Below are 17,629 nucleotides of genomic sequence, written 5' to 3' on the forward strand. Positions count from 1 at the left end.
TTGCGTCTGGAGGAGAGAAGAATTTCCACCAACATAGAAGAGGATTCTTTACTGTTAGGGCAGTGAGAATCTGGAATTGCTTGCCTGAGGAGGTGGTGATGGCGAACTCAGTCGAGGGGTTCAAGAGAGGCCTGGATGTCTTCCTGGAGCAGAACAATATTGTATCATACAATTATTAGGTTCTGTAGAAGGACGTAGATCTGGGTATTTATTATGATGGAATATAGGCTGAACTGGATGGACAAATGTCTTTTTTCGGCCTTACTAACTATGTTACTATGTTACTAAATGATCCTTAGGAGGTACTGAGCGTACCCAAACCTCTAACAGACTAATCCCTACATTGCTTGAGAAATTTTTGCTTTTCAATGGCTTCATAGCTCAGAGGTTAGAGCACTGGTCTTGTAAACCAGGGGTCGTGAGTTCGACTCTCGCTGAAGCCTTACAAACTCTTTGTCTCTCATATAAAACTTGCTTATCTGTTTGGTACGTGATATAAAGTTGGTGCGATTCAATATTGACTTTATGTGAAGTTACGACATCCTTTTCAAAAGTTCTTGATAAGACCATTATCATATATGACATTCGGGTAACATGTTTGTCAAATTCCTTAGTTATGCTACCTCTAGCAGAGCTTTAGGAGTCTAATGACCCTTCTTCATCAATTCTTGATGTGTGATTTTGTAATATAAAGAATTACATATTTTATTTAAGCAAGCAGTAGAATTCTCTTCTTTGCCAGTCCATGCGATTTGATTTTTTTGCACATCAGATTGCCAATAAACAGGTTGTCAGTTATAGAACTGAAGCTTCAGAATGTTTGCAAGTCATGCTTTTGCATTGCAAGAGCAGTTGTTGGTTTGTTGGTGATGGGACATTATGTTAAGAGTGTGATTTCAACCTAAAAATGAATGGACTTGTGTTGTTAATGCAACTGAATGGCTATTGCACTGTTCGAAATAGAGATCAAAAGATGGGGCAAAGTTTCACTGGCTTTATAGCTCAGTGGTTAGAGCACTGGTCTTGTAAACCAGGGGTCGTGAGTTCAATTCTCACTGGAGCCTTTGTGTTATTTTGAAACTGAATAGTTTGATACTTGAGCTTATCTATAAAAAATACCTGCTAAGGTGAAGGTTTATTATACTGAGAAAAAAATGTTCAGATGTAATAATTCCATTACTTGGATAGTTTTCATCCATTTCAGGTTTTCAAAAAAACGTTGCGGCAAAGAAAAAAAAAACTTGTTGTTTCTGTGAAGCCGATCCTGAGGAAAACTACTCCAAACTAGGCACATTCAAATCAAAAATCTGCAAAAAAAGGCCTTAAGAGTGAAAATCTCATTGCAAACTCTGCAAAAAATCCCCAGGAAACACATCATGAACATAAAAACTCTTCCCAGAAGTACCTAATAAAGTGGTGTTTTCCTAAGTGGTTTCTGCTTGCAAAACTCATTGTTTTTAAATGCCTTAATAAAATTCCATCTGCAAATAACCTAAAGATTCACACTGAGGTTTTTTCAGGAACTTTTGATCAAAACTTTTCCAAACACCATTAGGAGTTCAAAAAACACAAGTTTTGTTTGAAGTGTTGGACTGCGCACACACTCAGTTTTTTAATGAATTTTTGGAACAGGAACTGGTATGTGCATATGACGGCTTTTAAACTCAGGACAACTTGATGAGTTTTTCACGCAGAAGACTTTTCAAGAAATTTAGGACATTTCTTCCCCTGAATCGTCTTTTGTGTCATCTTTTTGGTTGTTTCCTGGACAATTTTGAGACAGCTTTTTTGAAAGGTTTTCCCATTGTTTCGGTGAAGTCTTTTTTTCTGGTACCATTTTTCACTCCATTTAAACATGAAGAAACAGTTAGCTCTTTTAAGCAAAATCAATGGCAAAACACTCAAAAAAAAAGTCTTGTTGCAAGTCCAGGCATGTATTAAGCTTTTCCACTGATTTGTACTGTAAAATACACAGCATGCTCCTGGTGGAAAACGCTAAAAGAATGGACATGTGACTTCTTTTAACCGCTTGGCATTTTTAGAAACCTGAAGTGGTCAAAAGACATTTAAAAACCTCAACATAGACAGAGCAAGTCAGTTTTACATATAATTTCTTATGTTCATTCTTTTGAGCAATGTTTGATAGGGTTTTCAAATGATTCCAGTGGTGGAAGCCGCCTGAAAAAAGATGTCATGTGCATATAGCCACCTAGTTGAAACTGAGTGGAAACTCTACAAATGCACCTGCAAATCTCATAGCTCCTTAAAAATTTGGAGTTTCTGCCCAGATTCTGCTCTGATAACTCAGCTAAAAACCTCTGTATGCACAGTCTTGTAGAGTTTCTGCCCTGAAAATGCAGGAAAAATAGAACTTAGTGTGAACACACACTCATAGCTATTTTGAGTGATTTATTCCACTTCAGGGTTTAAAAAATGCCAGGTGAAAATAAAAGGGGATATTGCATCTTTGAAGCAGATCCTGATGGAATATGCTCTAAAGTAGACACTGTAAATCAAAAGGCTGCAAAGAAAAAGCTTTAGAAAAAAACTCTTCAAAAACACTTCAAGAACTCTTAAAAAGTGCTTTAGGAGCCACTTTATAAAGCTAAAACTCCTTTAAATGCTCCCCATTGAAAGGGTGTTTTTGCTTTAAAAAGTCTTCTTTTTTGAATGCCTCAATAAATCTCCATCTGCATATATCCTAATACTGACACAAAAAAAATTCAGATATCATTCTTAAATTTGGCACAATTGAAAAAATAAATGAAAATCATGGCCAGAGATCTAATGCTATGTGGAGACAAAGACTTTAGAGCAGATTTGCTTTCGTAAAAAGTTTCCACTTGAAAAACTCATGTTTTTTGAATGGTTCCATAAAACTCCATTTGCACATAGAGTAACACTGACCTGAAAAAATTTATGAAATCATTTTTAAATTTGGTACAATTGAAAATATAAATAAATCATCATGCTTCTCTTTATATTTTTTTACCAAGCCTTATCTTACAATCATTGCTTGTATGGGTTGTAAGTTTTCATATGCATTTCAAGTTGATATTTTTCCCATGTCAATGTCAAATTGGTACCTAAAGAAAAATCTTTGTACGGTTTCTTTGCATTTCTCCCATGTAGCATAGTAAATGATCCTTAGGAGGTACTGAGCATACCCAAACCTCTAACAGACTAATCCCTACATTGCTTGAGAAATTGTTGCTTTTGAATGGCTTCATAGCTCAGAGGTTAGAGCACTGGTCTTGTAAACCAGGGGTCGTGAGTTCGACTCTCACTGAAGCCTTACAAACTCTTTGTCTCTCATATAAAACTTGCTTATCTGTTTGGTATGTGATATAAAGTTGGTGCGATTCAATATTGACTTTATGTGAAGTTACGACATCCTTTTCAAAAGTACTTGATAAGACCATGATCATATATGACATTCGGGTAACATGTTTGTCAAATTCCTTAATTATGCTACCTCTAGCAGAGCTTGAGGAGTCTAATGACCTTTTTTAATCAATTCTTGATGTGTGATTTTGTAATATAAAGAATTACATATTTTATTTAAGCAAGCAGTAGAATTCTCTTCTTTGCCAGTCCATGCGATTTGATTTTTTTGCACATCAGATTGCCAATAAACAGGTTGTCAGTTATAGAACTGAAGCTTCAGAATGTTTGCAAGTCATGCTTTTGCATTGCAAGAGCAGTTGTTGGTTTGTTGGTGATGGGACATTATGTTAAGAGTGTGATTTCAACCTAAAAATGAATGGACTTGTGTTGTTAATGCAACTGAATGGCTATTGCACTGTTCGAAATAGAGATCAAAAGATGGGGCAAAGTTTCGCTGGCTTCATAGCTCAGTGGTTAGAGCACTGGTCTTGTAAACCAGGGGTCGTGAGTTCAATTCTCACTGGAGCCTTTGTGTTATTTTGAAACTGAATAGTTTGATACTTGAGCTTATCTATAAAAATACCTGCTAAGGTTAAGGTTTATTATACTGAGAAAAAAATGTTCAGACTTAATAATTACATTACTTGGAGAGTTTTCATCCATTTCAGGTTTTCAAAAAAATGTTGTGGCAAAGAAAAAAAATACTTGTTGCTTCTGTGAAGCCGATCCTGAGGAAAACTACTCCAAACTAGGCACATTCAAATCAAAAATCTGCAAAAAAGGCCATAAGAGTGAAAATCTCATTGCAAACTCTGCAAAAAATCCCCAGGAAACACATCATGAACATAAAAACTCTTCCCAGAAGTACCTAATAAAGTGGTGTTTTCCTAAGTGGTTTCTGCTTGCAAAACTCATTGTTTTTAAATGCCTTAATAAAATTCCATCTGCAAATAACCTAAAGATTCACACTGAGGTTTTTTCAGGAACTTTTGATCAAAACTTTTCCAAACACCATTAGGAGTTCAAAAAACACAAGTTTTGTTTGAAGTGTTGGACTGCGCACACACTCAGTTTTTTAATGAATTTTTGGAACAGGAACTGGTATGTGCATATGACGGCTTTTAAACTCAGGACAACTTGATGAGTTTTTCACGCAGAAGACTTTTCAAGAAATTTAGGACATTTCTTCCCCTGAATCGTCTTTTGTGTCATCTTTTTGGTTGTTTCCTGGACAATTTTGAGACAGCTTTTTTGAAAGGTTTTCCCATTGTTTCGGTGAAGTCTTTTTTTCTGGTAGCATTTTTCACTCCATTTAAACATGAAGAAACAGTTAGCTCTTTTAAGCAAAATCAATGGCAAAACACTCCAAAAAAAGTCTTGTTGCAAGCCCAGGCATGTATTAAGCTTTTCCACTGATTTGTATTGTAAAATACACAGCATGCTCCTGGTGGAAAACGCTAAAAGAATGGACATGTGACTTCTTTTAACCGCTTGGCATTTTTAGAAACCTGAAGTGGTCAAAAGACATTTAAAAATCTCAACATAGACAGAGCAAGTCAGTTTTACATATAATTTCTTATGTTCATTCTTTTGAGCAATGTTTGATAGGGTTTTCAAATGATTCCAGTGGTGGAAGCCGCCTGAAAAAAGATGTCATGTGCATATAGCCACCTAGTTGAAACTGAGTGGAAACTCTACAAATGCACCTGCAAATCTCATAGCTCCTTAAAAATTTGGAGTTTCTGCCCAGATTCTGCTCTGATAACTCAGCTAAAAACCTCTGTATGCACAGTCTTGTAGAGTTTCTGCCCTGAAAATGCAGGAAAAAATAGAACTTAGTGTGAACACACACTCATAGCTATTTTGAGTGATTTATCCACTTCAGGGTTTGAAAAATGCCAGGTGAAAATAAAAGGGGATATTGCATCTTTGAAGCAGATCCTGCTGGAATTTGCTCTAAAGTAGACACTGTAAATCAAAAGGCTGCAAAGAAAAAGCTTTAGAAAAAAACTCTTCAAAAACACTTCAAGAACTCTTAAAAAGTGCTTTAGGAGCCACTTTATAAAGCTAAAACTCCTTTAAATGCTCCCCATTGAGAGGGTGTTTTTGCTTTAAAAAGTCTTCTTTTTTGAATGCCTCAATAAATCTCCATCTGCATATATCCTAATACTGACACAAAAAAAATTCAGATATCATTCTTAAATTTGGCACAATTGAAAAAATAAATGAAAATCATGGCCAGAGATCTAATGCTATGTGGAGACAAAGACTTTAGAGCAGATTTGCTTTCGTAAAAAGTTTCCACTTGAAAAACTCATGTTTTTTGAATGGTTCCATAAAACTCCATTTGCACATAGAGTAATACTGACCTGAAAAAATTTATGAAATCATTTTTAAATTTGGTACAATTGAAAATATAAATAAATCATCATGCTTCTCTTTATATTTTTTTTACCAAGCCTTATCTTACAATCATTGCTTGTATGGGTTGTAAGTTTTCATATGCATTTCAAGTTGATATTTTTCCCATGTCAATGTCAAATTGGTACCTAAAGAAAAATCTTTGCACAGTTTCTTTGCATTTCTCCCATGTAGCATAGTAAATGATCCTTAGGATGTACTGAGCGTACCCAAACCTCTAACAGACTGATCCCTACATTGCCTGAGAAATTGTTGCTTTTCGATGGCTTCATAGCTCAGAGGTTAGAGCACTGGTCTCGTAAACCAGGGGTCGTGAGTTCGACTCTCACTGAAGCCTTACAAACTCTTTGTCTCTCATATAAAACTTGCTGATCTGTTTGGTGCGTGATATAAAGTTGGTGCGATTCATTATTGATTTTATGTGAAGTTACGACATCCTTTTCAAAAGTTCTTGATAAGACCATGATCATATATGACATTCGGGTAAAATGTTTGTCAAATTCCTTAATTATGCTACCTCTAGCAGAGCTTGAGGAGTCTAATGACCTTTTTTAATCAATTCTTGATGTGTGATTTTGTAATATAAAGAATTACATATTTTATTTAAGCAAGCAGTAGAATTCTCTTCTTTGCCAGTCCATGCGATTTGATTTTTTTGCACATCAGATTGCCAATAAACAGGTTGTCAGTTATAGAACTGAAGCTTCAGAATGTTTGCAAGTCATGCTTTTGCATTGCAAGAGCAGTTGTTGGTTTGTTGGTGATGGGACATTATGCTAAGAGTGTGATTTCAACCTAAAAATGAATGGACTTGTGTTGTTAATGCAACTGAATGGCTATTGCACTGTTCGAAATAGAGATCAAAAGATGGGGCAACGTTTCGCTGGCTTTATAGCTCAGTGGTTAGAGCACTGGTCTTGTAAACCAGGGGTCGTGAGTTCAATTCTCACTGGAGCCTTTGTGTTATTTTGAAACTGAATAGTTTGATACTTGAGCTTATCTATAAAAAATACCTGCTAAGGTTAAGGTTTATTATACTGAGAAAAAAATGTTCAGACTTAATAATTACATTACTTGGAGAGTTTTCATCCATTTCAGGTTTTCAAAAAAATGTTGTGGCAAAGAAAAAAAATACTTGTTGCTTCTGTGAAGCCGATCCTGAGGAAAACTACTCCAAACTAGGCACATTCAAATCAAAAATCTGCAAAAAAGGCCTTAAGAGTGAAAATCTCATTGCAAACTCTGCAAAAAATCCCCAGGAAACACATCATGAACATAAAAACTCTTCCCAGAAGTACCTAATAAAGTGGTGTTTTCCTAAGTGGTTTCTGCTTGCAAAACTCATTGTTTTTAAATGCCTTAATAAAATTCCATCTGCAAATAACCTAAAGATTCACACTGAGGTTTTTTCAGGAACTTTTGATCAAAACTTTTCCAAACACCATTAGGAGTTCAAAAAACACAAGTTTTGTTTGAAGTGTTGGACTGCGCACACACTCAGTTTTTTAATGAATTTTTGGAACAGGAACTGGTATGTGCATATGACGGCTTTTAAACTCAGGACAACTTGATGAGTTTTTCACGCAGAAGACTTTTCAAGAAATTTAGGACATTTCTTCACCTGAATCGTCTTTTGTGTCATCTTTTTGGTTGTTTCCTGGACAATTTTGAGACAGCTTTTTTGAAAGGTTTTCCCATTGTTTCGGTGAAGTCTTTTTTTCTGGTAGCATTTTTCACTCCATTTAAACATGAAGAAACAGTTAGCTCTTTTAAGCAAAATCAATGGCAAAACACTCCAAAAAAAGTTTTGTTGCAAGCCCAGGCATGTATTAAGCTTTTCCACTGATTTTTATTGTAAAATACACAGCATGCTCCTGGTGGAAAACGCTAAAAGAATGGACATGTGACTTCTTTTAACCGCTTGGCATTTTTAGAAACCTGAAGTGGTCAAAAGACATTTAAAAATCTCAACATAGACAGAGCAAGTCAGTTTTACATATAATTTCTTATGTTCATTCTTTTGAGCAATGTTTGATAGGGTTTTCAAATGATTCCAGTGGTGGAAGCCGCCTGAAAAAAGATGTCATGTGCATATAGCCACCTAGTTGAAACTGAGTGGAAACTCTACAAATGCACATGCAAATCTCATAGCTCCTTAAAAATTTGGAGTTTCTGCCCAGATTCTGCTCTGATAACTCAGCTAAAAACCTCTGTATGCACAGTCTTGTAGAGTTTCTGCCCTGAAAATGCAGGAAAAATAGAACTTAGTGTGAACACACACTCATAGCTATTTTGAGTGATTTATCCACTTCAGGGTTTGAAAAATGCCAGGTGAAAATAAAAGGGGATATTGCATCTTTGAAGCAGATCCTGCTGGAATTTGCTCTAAAGTAGACACTGTAAATCAAAAGGCTGCAAAGAAAAAGCTTTAGAAAAAAACTCTTCAAAAACACTTCAAGAACTCTTAAAAAGTGCTTTAGGAGCCACTTTATAAAGCTAAAACTCCTTTAAATGCTCCCCATTGAGAGGGTGTTTTTGCTTTAAAAAGTCTTCTTTTTTGAATGCCTCAATAAATCTCCATCTGCATATATCCTAATACTGACACAAAAAAAATTCAGATATCATTCTTAAATTTGGCACAATTGAAAGAATAAATGAAAATCATGGCCAGAGATCTAATGCTATGTGGAGACAAAGACTTTAGAGCAGATTTGCTTTCGTAAAAAGTTTCCACTTGAAAAACTCATGTTTTTTGAATGGTTCCATAAAACTCCATTTGCACATAGAGTAATACTGACCTGAAAAAAATTATGAAATCATTTTTAAATTTGGTACAATTGAAAATATAAATAAATCATCATGCTTCTCTTTATATTTTTTTACCAAGCCTTATCTTACAATCATTGCTTGTATGGGTTGTAAGTTTTCATATGCATTTCAAGTTGATATTTTTCCCATGTCAATGTCAAATTGGTACCTAAAGAAAAATCTTTGCACAGTTTATTTGCATTTCTCCCATGTAGCATAGTAAATGATCCTTAGGATGTACTGAGAGTACCCAAACCTCTAACAGACTGATCCCTACATTGCCTGAGAAATTGTTGCTTTTCGATGGCTTCATAGCTCAGAGGTTAGAGCACTGGTCTCGTAAACCAGGGGTCGTGAGTTCGACTCTCACTGAAGCCTTACAAACTCTTTGTCTCTCATATAAAACTTGCTGATCTGTTTGGTACGTGATATAAAGTTGGTGCGATTCAATATTGACTTTATGTGAAGTTACGACATCCTTTTCAAAAGTTCTTGATAAGACCATGATCATATATGACATTCGGGTAACATGTTTGTCAAATTCCTTAATTATGCTACCTCTAGCAGAGCTTGAGGAGTCTAATGACCTTTTTTAATCAATTCTTGATGTGTGATTTTGTAATATAAAGAATTACATATTTTATTTAAGCAAGCAGTAGAATTCTCTTCTTTGCCAGTCCATGCGATTTGATTTTTTTGCACATCAGATTGCCAATAAACAGGTTGTCAGTTATAGAACTGAAGCTTCAGAATGTTTGCAAGTCATGCTTTTGCATTGCAAGAGCAGTTGTTGGTTTGTTGGTGATGGGACATTATGTTAAGAGTGTGATTTCAACCTAAAAATGAATGGACTTGTGTTGTTAATGCAACTGAATGGCTATTGCACTGTTCGAAATAGAGATCAAAAGATGGGGCAAAGTTTCGCTGGCTTCATAGCTCAGTGGTTAGAGCACTGGTCTTGTAAACCGGGGGTCGTGAGTTCAATTCTCACTGGAGCCTTTGTGTTATTTTGAAACTGAATAGTTTGATACTTGAGCTTATCTATAAAAAATACCTGCTAAGGTTAAGGTTTATTATACTGAGAAAAAAATGTTCAGACTTAATAATTACATTACTTGGAGAGTTTTCATCCATTTCAGGTTTTCAAAAAAATGTTGTGGCAAAGAAAAAAAATACTTGTTGCTTCTGTGAAGCCGATCCTGAGGAAAACTACTCCAAACTAGGCACATTCAAATCAAAAATCTGCAAAAAAGGCCTTAAGAGTGAAAATCTCATTGCAAACTCTGCAAAAAATCCCCAGGAAACACATCATGAACATAAAAACTCTTCCCAGAAGTACCTAATAAAGTGGTGTTTTCCTAAGTGGTTTCTGCTTGCAAAACTCATTGTTTTTAAATGCCTTAATAAAATTCCATCTGCAAATAACCTAAAGATTCACACTGAGGTTTTTTCAGGAACTTTTGATCAAAACTTTTCCAAACACCATTAGGAGTTCAAAAAACACAAGTTTTGTTTGAAGTGTTGGACTGCGCACACACTCAGTTTTTTAATGAATTTTTGGAACAGGAACTGGTATGTGCATATGACGGCTTTTAAACTCAGGACAACTTGATGAGTTTTTCACGCAGAAGACTTTTCAAGAAATTTAGGACATTTCTTCCCCTGAATCGTCTTTTGTGTCATCTTTTTGGTTGTTTCCTGGACAATTTTGAGACAGCTTTTTTGAAAGGTTTTCCCATTGTTTCGGTGAAGTCTTTTTTTCTGGTAGCATTTTTCACTCCATTTAAACATGAAGAAACAGTTAGCTCTTTTAAGCAAAATCAATGGCAAAACACTCCAAAAAAAGTCTTGTTGCAAGCCCAGGCATGTATTAAGCTTTTCCACTGATTTGTATTGTAAAATACACAGCATGCTCCTGGTGGAAAACGCTAAAAGAATGGACATGTGACTTCTTTTAACCGCTTGGCATTTTTAGAAACCTGAAGTGGTCAAAAGACATTTAAAAATCTCAACATAGACAGAGCAAGTCAGTTTTACATATAATTTCTTATGTTCATTCTTTTGAGCAATGTTTGATAGGGTTTTCAAATGATTCCAGTGGTGGAAGCCGCCTGAAAAAAGATGTCATGTGCATATAGCCACCTAGTTGAAACTGAGTGGAAACTCTACAAATGCACCTGCAAATCTCATAGCTCCTTAAAAATTTGGAGTTTCTGCCCAGATTCTGCTCTGATAACTCAGCTAAAAACCTCTGTATGCACAGTCTGGTAGAGTTTCTGCCCTGAAAATGCAGGAAAAATAGAACTTAGTGTGAACACACACTCATAGCTATTTTGAGTGATTTATCCACTTCAGGGTTTGAAAAATGCCAGGTGAAAATAAAAGGGGATATTGCATCTTTGAAGCAGATCCTGCTGGAATTTGCTCTAAAGTAGACACTGTAAATCAAAAGGCTGCAAAGAAAAAGCTTTAGAAAAAAACTCTTCAAAAACACTTCAAGAACTCTTAAAAAGTGCTTTAGGAGCCACTTTATAAAGCTAAAACTCCTTTAAATGCTCCCCATTGAGAGGGTGTTTTTGCTTTAAAAAGTCTTCTTTTTTGAATGCCTCAATAAATCTCCATCTGCATATATCCTAATACTGACACAAAAAAAATTCAGATATCATTCTTAAATTTGGCACAATTGAAAAAATAAATGAAAATCATGGCCAGAGATCTAATGCTATGTGGAGACAAAGACTTTAGAGCAGATTTGCTTTCGTAAAAAGTTTCCACTTGAAAAACTCATGTTTTTTGAATGGTTCCATAAAACTCCATTTGCACATAGAGTAATACTGACCTGAAAAAATTTATGAAATCATTTTTAAATTTGGTACAATTGAAAATATAAATAAATCATCATGCTTCTCTTTATATTTTTTTTACCAAGCCTTATCTTACAATCATTGCTTGTATGGGTTGTAAGTTTTCATATGCATTTCAAGTTGATATTTTTCCCATGTCAATGTCAAATTGGTACCTAAAGAAAAATCTTTGCACAGTTTCTTTGCATTTCTCCCATGTAGCATAGTAAATGATCCTTAGGATGTACTGAGCGTACCCAAACCTCTAACAGACTGATCCCTACATTGCCTGAGAAATTGTTGCTTTTCGATGGCTTCATACCTCAGAGGTTAGAGCACTGGTCTCGTAAACCAGGGGTCGTGAGTTCGACTCTCACTGATGCCTTACAAACTCTTTGTCTCTCATATAAAACTTGCTGATCTGTTTGGTACGTGATATAAAGTTGGTGCGATTCAATATTGACTTTATATACTTTATACTTTATATACTTTATACTTTACTTCACGTTACAACATCCTTTTCAAAAGTTCTTGATAAGACCATGATCATATATGACATTTGGGTAATATGATTGTCAAATTCCTTAATTATGCTACCTCTAGCAGAGCTTTAGGAGTCTAATGACCCTTCTTCATCAATTCTTGATGTGTGATTTTGTAATATAAAGAATTACATATTTTATTTAAGCAAGCAGTAGAATTCTCTTCTTTGCCAGTCCATGCGATTTGATTTTTTTGCACATCAGATTGCCAATAAACAGGTTGTCAGTTATAGAACTGAAGCTTCAGAATGTTTGCAAGTCATGCTTTTGCATTGCAAGAGCAGTTGTTGGTTTGTTGGTGATGGGACATTACGTTAAGAGTGTGATTTCAAACTAAAAATGAAATGACTTGTGTTGTTAATGCAACTGAATGGCTATTGCACTGTTCGAAATAGAGATCAAAAGATGGGGCAAAGTTTCGCTGGCTTCATAGCTCAGTGGTTAGAGCACTGGTCTTGTAAACCAGGGGTCGTGAGTTCAATTCTCACTGGAGCCTTTGTGTTATTTTGAAACTGAATAGTTTGATACTTGAGCTTATCTATAAAAAATACCTGCTAAGGTTAAGGTTTATTATACTGAGAAAAAAATGTTCAGACTTAATAATTACATTACTTGGAGAGTTTTCATCCATTTCAGGTTTTCAAAAAAATGTTGTGGCAAAGAAAAAAAATACTTGTTGCTTCTGTGAAGCCGATCCTGAGGAAAACTACTCCAAACTAGGCACATTCAAATCAAAAATCTGCAAAAAAGGCCTTAAGAGTGAAAATCTCATTGCAAACTCTGCAAAAAATCCCCAGGAAACACATCATGAACATAAAAACTCTTCCCAGAAGTACCTAATAAAGTGGTGTTTTCCTAAGTGGTTTCTGCTTGCAAAACTCATTGTTTTTAAATGCCTTAATAAAATTCCATCTGCAAATAACCTAAAGATTCACACTGAGGTTTTTTCAGGAACTTTTGATCAAAACTTTTCCAAACACCATTAGGAGTTCAAAAAACACAAGTTTTGTTTGAAGTGTTGGACTGCGCACACACTCAGTTTTTTAATGAATTTTTGGAACAGGAACTGGTATGTGCACATGACGGCTTTTAAACTCAGGACAACTTGATGAGTTTTTCACGCAGAAGACTTTTCAAGAAATTTAGGACATTTCTTCACCTGAATCGTCTTTTGTGTCATCTTTTTGGTTGTTTCCTGGACAATTTTGAGACAGCTTTTTTGAAAGGTTTTCCCATTGTTTCGGTGAAGTCTTTTTTTCTGGTAGCATTTTTCACTCCACTTAAACATGAAGAAACAGTTAGCTCTTTTAAGCAAAATCAATGGCAAAACACTCCAAAAAAAGTTTTGTTGCAAGCCCAGGCATGTATTAAGCTTTTCCACTGATTTTTATTGTAAAATACACAGCATGCTCCTGGTGGAAAACGCTAAAAGAATGGACATGTGACTTCTTTTAACCGCTTGGCATTTTTAGAAACCTGAAGTGGTCAAAAGACATTTAAAAATCTCAACATAGACAGAGCAAGTCAGTTTTACATATAATTTCTTATGTTCATTCTTTTGAGCAATGTTTGATAGGGTTTTCAAATGATTCCAGTGGTGGAAGCCGCCTGAAAAAAGATGTCATGTGCATATAGCCACCTAGTTGAAACTGAGTGGAAACTCTACAAATGCACATGCAAATCTCATAGCTCCTTAAAAATTTGGAGTTTCTGCCCAGATTCTGCTCTGATAACTCAGCTAAAAACCTCTGTATGCACAGTCTTGTAGAGTTTCTGCCCTGAAAATGCAGGAAAAATAGAACTTAGTGTGAACACACACTCATAGCTATTTTGAGTGATTTATCCACTTCAGGGTTTGAAAAATGCCAGGTGAAAATAAAAGGGGATATTGCATCTTTGAAGCAGATCCTGCTGGAATTTGCTCTAAAGTAGACACTGTAAATCAAAAGGCTGCAAAGAAAAAGCTTTAGAAAAAAACTCTTCAAAAACACTGCAAGAACTCTTAAAAAGTGCTTTAGGAGCCACTTTATAAAGCTAAAACTCCTTTAAATGCTCCCCATTGAGAGGGTGTTTTTGCTTTAAAAAGTCTTCTTTTTTGAATGCCTCAATAAATCTCCATCTGCATATATCCTAATACTGACACAAAAAAAATTCAGATATCATTCTTAAATTTGGCACAATTGAAAGAATAAATGAAAATCATGGCCAGAGATCTAATGCTATGTGGAGACAAAGACTTTAGAGCAGATTTGCTTTCGTAAAAAGTTTCCACTTGAAAAACTCATGTTTTTTGAATGGTTCCATAAAACTCCATTTGCACATAGAGTAATACTGACCTGAAAAAAATTATGAAATCATTTTTAAATTTGGTACAATTGAAAATATAAATAAATCATCATGCTTCTCTTTATATTTTTTTACCAAGCCTTATCTTACAATCATTGCTTGTATGGGTTGTAAGTTTTCATATGCATTTCAAGTTGATATTTTTCCCATGTCAATGTCAAATTGGTACCTAAAGAAAAATCTTTGCACAGTTTATTTGCATTTCTCCCATGTAGCATAGTAAATGATCCTTAGGATGTACTGAGAGTACCCAAACCTCTAACAGACTGATCCCTACATTGCCTGAGAAATTGTTGCTTTTCGATGGCTTCATAGCTCAGAGGTTAGAGCACTGGTCTCGTAAACCAGGGGTCGTGAGTTCGACTCTCACTGAAGCCTTACAAACTCTTTGTCTCTCATATAAAACTTGCTGATCTGTTTGGTACGTGATATAAAGTTGGTGCGATTCAATATTGACTTTATGTGAAGTTACGACATCCTTTTCAAAAGTTCTTGATAAGACCATGATCATATATGACATTCGGGTAACATGTTTGTCAAATTCCTTAATTATGCTACCTCTAGCAGAGCTTGAGGAGTCTAATGACCTTTTTTAATCAATTCTTGATGTGTGATTTTGTAATATAAAGAATTACATATTTTATTTAAGCAAGCAGTAGAATTCTCTTCTTTGCCAGTCCATGCGATTTGATTTTTTTGCACATCAGATTGCCAATAAACAGGTTGTCAGTTATAGAACTGAAGCTTCAGAATGTTTGCAAGTCATGCTTTTGCATTGCAAGAGCAGTTGTTGGTTTGTTGGTGATGGGACATTATGTTAAGAGTGTGATTTCAACCTAAAAATGAATGGACTTGTGTTGTTAATGCAACTGAATGGCTATTGCACTGTTCGAAATAGAGATCAAAAGATGGGGCAAAGTTTCGCTGGCTTCATAGCTCAGTGGTTAGAGCACTGGTCTTGTAAACCGGGGGTCGTGAGTTCAATTCTCACTGGAGCCTTTGTGTTATTTTGAAACTGAATAGTTTGATACTTGAGCTTATCTATAAAAAATACCTGCTAAGGTTAAGGTTTATTATACTGAGAAAAAAATGTTCAGACTTAATAATTACATTACTTGGAGAGTTTTCATCCATTTCAGGTTTTCAAAAAAATGTTGTGGCAAAGAAAAAAAATACTTGTTGCTTCTGTGAAGCCGATCCTGAGGAAAACTACTCCAAACTAGGCACATTCAAATCAAAAATCTGCAAAAAAGGCCTTAAGAGTGAAAATCTCATTGCAAACTCTGCAAAAAATCCCCAGGAAACACATCATGAACATAAAAACTCTTCCCAGAAGTACCTAATAAAGTGGTGTTTTCCTAAGTGGTTTCTGCTTGCAAAACTCATTGTTTTTAAATGCCTTAATAAAATTCCATCTGCAAATAACCTAAAGATTCACACTGAGGTTTTTTCAGGAACTTTTGATCAAAACTTTTCCAAACACCATTAGGAGTTCAAAAAACACAAGTTTTGTTTGAAGTGTTGGACTGCGCACACACTCAGTTTTTTAATGAATTTTTGGAACAGGAACTGGTATGTGCATATGACGGCTTTTAAACTCAGGACAACTTGATGAGTTTTTCACGCAGAAGACTTTTCAAGAAATTTAGGACATTTCTTCCCCTGAATCGTCTTTTGTGTCATCTTTTTGGTTGTTTCCTGGACAATTTTGAGACAGCTTTTTTGAAAGGTTTTCCCATTGTTTCGGTGAAGTCTTTTTTTCTGGTAGCATTTTTCACTCCATTTAAACATGAAGAAACAGTTAGCTCTTTTAAGCAAAATCAATGGCAAAACACTCCAAAAAAAGTCTTGTTGCAAGCCCAGGCATGTATTAAGCTTTTCCACTGATTTGTATTGTAAAATACACAGCATGCTCCTGGTGGAAAACGCTAAAAGAATGGACATGTGACTTCTTTTAACCGCTTGGCATTTTTAGAAACCTGAAGTGGTCAAAAGACATTTAAAAATCTCAACATAGACAGAGCAAGTCAGTTTTACATATAATTTCTTATGTTCATTCTTTTGAGCAATGTTTGATAGGGTTTTCAAATGATTCCAGTGGTGGAAGCCGCCTGAAAAAAGATGTCATGTGCATATAGCCACCTAGTTGAAACTGAGTGGAAACTCTACAAATGCACCTGCAAATCTCATAGCTCCTTAAAAATTTGGAGTTTCTGCCCAGATTCTGCTCTGATAACTCAGCTAAAAACCTCTGTATGCACAGTCTGGTAGAGTTTCTGCCCTGAAAATGCAGGAAAAATAGAACTTAGTGTGAACACACACTCATAGCTATTTTGAGTGATTTATCCACTTCAGGGTTTGAAAAATGCCAGGTGAAAATAAAAGGGGATATTGCATCTTTGAAGCAGATCCTGCTGGAATTTGCTCTAAAGTAGACACTGTAAATCAAAAGGCTGCAAAGAAAAAGCTTTAGAAAAAAACTCTTCAAAAACACTTCAAGAACTCTTAAAAAGTGCTTTAGGAGCCACTTTATAAAGCTAAAACTCCTTTAAATGCTCCCCATTGAGAGGGTGTTTTTGCTTTAAAAAGTCTTCTTTTTTGAATGCCTCAATAAATCTCCATCTGCATATATCCTAATACTGACACAAAAAAAATTCAGATATCATTCTTAAATTTGGCACAATTGAAAAAATAAATGAAAATCATGGCCAGAGATCTAATGCTATGTGGAGACAAAGACTTTAGAGCAGATTTGCTTTCGTAAAAAGTTTCCACTTGAAAAACTCATGTTTTTTGAATGGTTCCATAAAACTCCATTTGCACATAGAGTAATACTGACCTGAAAAAATTTATGAAATCATTTTTAAATTTGGTACAATTGAAAATATAAATAAATCATCATGCTTCTCTTTATATTTTTTTTACCAAGCCTTATCTTACAATCATTGCTTGTATGGGTTGTAAGTTTTCATATGCATTTCAAGTTGATATTTTTCCCATGTCAATGTCAAATTGGTACCTAAAGAAAAATCTTTGCACAGTTTCTTTGCATTTCTCCCATGTAGCATAGTAAATGATCCTTAGGATGTACTGAGCGTACCCAAACCTCTAACAGACTGATCCCTACATTGCCTGAGAAATTGTTGCTTTTCGATGGCTTCATACCTCAGAGGTTAGAGCACTGGTCTCGTAAACCAGGGGTCGTGAGTTCGACTCTCACTGATGCCTTACAAACTCTTTGTCTCTCATATAAAACTTGCTGATCTGTTTGGTACGTGATAT

General features: G+C 35.3%; 12 non-coding genes across 12 annotated transcripts; all 12 read left to right on the forward strand.

The window, feature by feature from the left end:
- The first annotated feature begins 991 nt into the window (after positions 1-991).
- TRNAT-UGU (transfer RNA threonine (anticodon UGU)) lies at positions 992-1,064 on the forward strand. Its single transcript has one exon. It is a non-coding gene; the product is annotated as a tRNA-Thr (tRNA).
- A 2,158-nt stretch (positions 1,065-3,222) lies between these two features.
- TRNAT-UGU (transfer RNA threonine (anticodon UGU)) lies at positions 3,223-3,295 on the forward strand. The gene has a single exon. It is a non-coding gene; the product is annotated as a tRNA-Thr (tRNA).
- Positions 3,296-3,843: 548 nt separating this feature from the next.
- Positions 3,844-3,916, forward strand: TRNAT-UGU (transfer RNA threonine (anticodon UGU)). The gene has a single exon. It is a non-coding gene; the product is annotated as a tRNA-Thr (tRNA).
- A 2,156-nt stretch (positions 3,917-6,072) lies between these two features.
- Positions 6,073-6,145, forward strand: TRNAT-CGU (transfer RNA threonine (anticodon CGU)). The gene has a single exon. It is a non-coding gene; the product is annotated as a tRNA-Thr (tRNA).
- Positions 6,146-6,693: 548 nt separating this feature from the next.
- TRNAT-UGU (transfer RNA threonine (anticodon UGU)) lies at positions 6,694-6,766 on the forward strand. Its single transcript has one exon. It is a non-coding gene; the product is annotated as a tRNA-Thr (tRNA).
- A 2,155-nt stretch (positions 6,767-8,921) lies between these two features.
- On the forward strand, positions 8,922-8,994 carry TRNAT-CGU (transfer RNA threonine (anticodon CGU)). Its single transcript has one exon. It is a non-coding gene; the product is annotated as a tRNA-Thr (tRNA).
- Positions 8,995-9,542: 548 nt separating this feature from the next.
- Positions 9,543-9,615, forward strand: TRNAT-UGU (transfer RNA threonine (anticodon UGU)). Its single transcript has one exon. It is a non-coding gene; the product is annotated as a tRNA-Thr (tRNA).
- A 2,156-nt stretch (positions 9,616-11,771) lies between these two features.
- On the forward strand, positions 11,772-11,844 carry TRNAT-CGU (transfer RNA threonine (anticodon CGU)). The gene has a single exon. It is a non-coding gene; the product is annotated as a tRNA-Thr (tRNA).
- Positions 11,845-12,424: 580 nt separating this feature from the next.
- Positions 12,425-12,497, forward strand: TRNAT-UGU (transfer RNA threonine (anticodon UGU)). The gene has a single exon. It is a non-coding gene; the product is annotated as a tRNA-Thr (tRNA).
- Positions 12,498-14,652: 2,155 nt separating this feature from the next.
- Positions 14,653-14,725, forward strand: TRNAT-CGU (transfer RNA threonine (anticodon CGU)). Its single transcript has one exon. It is a non-coding gene; the product is annotated as a tRNA-Thr (tRNA).
- A 548-nt stretch (positions 14,726-15,273) lies between these two features.
- Positions 15,274-15,346, forward strand: TRNAT-UGU (transfer RNA threonine (anticodon UGU)). Its single transcript has one exon. It is a non-coding gene; the product is annotated as a tRNA-Thr (tRNA).
- A 2,156-nt stretch (positions 15,347-17,502) lies between these two features.
- On the forward strand, positions 17,503-17,575 carry TRNAT-CGU (transfer RNA threonine (anticodon CGU)). Its single transcript has one exon. It is a non-coding gene; the product is annotated as a tRNA-Thr (tRNA).
- Positions 17,576-17,629: the final 54 nt, after the last annotated feature.

The sequence above is a fragment of the Ranitomeya imitator genome, chromosome 1 (assembly GCF_032444005.1).
Source record: "Ranitomeya imitator isolate aRanImi1 chromosome 1, aRanImi1.pri, whole genome shotgun sequence".
NCBI lineage: Eukaryota > Metazoa > Chordata > Amphibia > Anura > Dendrobatidae > Ranitomeya > Ranitomeya imitator.